This window comes from Gekko japonicus, unplaced genomic scaffold, assembly GCF_001447785.1.
Source record: "Gekko japonicus isolate JY-2015 unplaced genomic scaffold, Gekko_japonicus_V1.1 scaffold801, whole genome shotgun sequence".
In the NCBI taxonomy this organism is placed as follows: domain Eukaryota; kingdom Metazoa; phylum Chordata; class Lepidosauria; order Squamata; family Gekkonidae; genus Gekko; species Gekko japonicus.
In genome coordinates, this window is record NW_015163111.1 from 348,594 (window position 1) to 350,484 (window position 1,891).

Genomic DNA, 1,891 nt, shown 5'->3' on the forward strand with positions numbered 1-1,891 from the left:
AGTGAAGTCCAATCAGCTTCCATATGCAAAAGACCTTGAAACGCTGGGCGGGACTGCACAAAGCAGCCAGTCAACCCAGCCAGCGTCTTCTGACTGACAATTCAAGCATCCATACACTAAAGGTGTGCATTTGGAATGTTGGTCCCCACTACTGCTTTATAATATAAGGGAGAGATACTAGGAATCAGACCCATTGTAGCATTGAAGACAACCGGCGCTAGCTTGGCCGCCCGGCTGCAGGGCCCCTCCCCCTTCCTAGTGCTTGTCGGCCGCCTGAGTCCCTGGTGGGCAAAGGCCACCGGAAGTGTTCCCCCCTCCCTCCCGAGGAGCTGGCAGGCCCAGGTCGATGGCGTCATCCCTCCCCCCTGCCAGAGGGCAGGTCTACCCACCCCTTTCCACTATCTTGGGAGACCTGGCCTCTGGAGAACAGGTCTCCCCACCCCATTCCACTGTATTGTTAGACCTGGCCTCTGGAGAACAGGTCAACCCACCCCCTTCCGCTATATTGGAAAAAATGGCTACTTTGGGCAGTAGACTCCATGGCATTATACCCTGCTGAGGTCCCTCCCCACCCCAAATCCTGCCTTTCCCAGGCTGTACCCCTCAAATCTACACACATTTCCCAACCCAGAGATGGCAACCCTGTAACTGGCTATGGAACTGCTTTCCAGACCCTTGGAACCCAGAAAACATAGCATGCAGCTCTCCTCCCATGCTACCCACTTGGGGCAGCAAAATGACTTGAGACAGCCCTGCCTTATAGCTAAGCAGAAGGTTACAAACATGGCTCACCTCCCTCTTTCTCTTGCCCCACCCCCACACCACCAGCCACAGTTAGAACACTCTCCTGGAGACTCTTTCTAGAGCTCGTTGTATTTCTTCCCATAACAGGCTTTACTCCTAGTGCTATATAATTATTCAGAGATCATCTGATGAAAGGAGCTTTGATTCTCAAAAACTGTTGCCTTGAAAATCATGATGGCCTCTAAGGTGCTACTGGATTCTAATCTAGCTCTTCTGCAGCAGACCAACATGGCTACTGTGAAACTCATTTCAAAGATCATAATAGTTCTACAAGACCATATTTTCATTGTGAATGTTACTAATACTGGTGTTAATGTATTGGGTCCCTTACCCTTAAAAGAAAAACACAGACACCGGAACTGGATTAAATGAAAGCTTGATTATTTTGAAATGGCTGAGTTAGGGTAAATTCTTTATCATTATTAGTGCACACACCCTAAGAGGCTTCCAGGTTTGCCAGGGTCTGGGAAATCCCATCCTGGCTCCAAGCCTAGAGAGATAAAATTGGCTTCTCTTTGCTTCTTCCAGCTTGCCCAGCAAAGTGTACCAAGAGATGCTGCTGATAAAGGCCATTCCTTTATACCAGTCAGCATTGAAAAGCAGCACTGAGAGAGTTCCATCCCCAGGCACTTGGTTTGGACAGCTTGAAATGTGCAGATTGGTTATTGCTCCTTATCCTAAGGTACTTCAAGGTGCTTTTTGATCTATGAATCAGCCAGCAATCTGCCTAATACATTAGTTAAAGGCTAATGTATCAGTATACTCTGACCAGACCTATTTAATTATTGAGTTCCTCTCACCCCAGAGAGTATGAAGCAGGTAAAAAAGAGCTCTCTTGTGGTCAACTGTATTTTCTAAGCCTCCAAATGGCCACCTTATCTCATAATGTATCTAAAGGAAGAAGAATGGGGCAGCTCTGCCAGCAAAATCTGGTACAGAAGGATGTATGGACCTTAAATGGTTCATTCTTCCATCCCTCCAGTTGGTTGAACAACAAGTAGCTGCTCACCCACCCAATAGTCTGATGCCTCTCTTTTCAGTCATGGTAAGGTACAAAAGAAGCTCCCTCACAAGGTGAGTGCTGGTC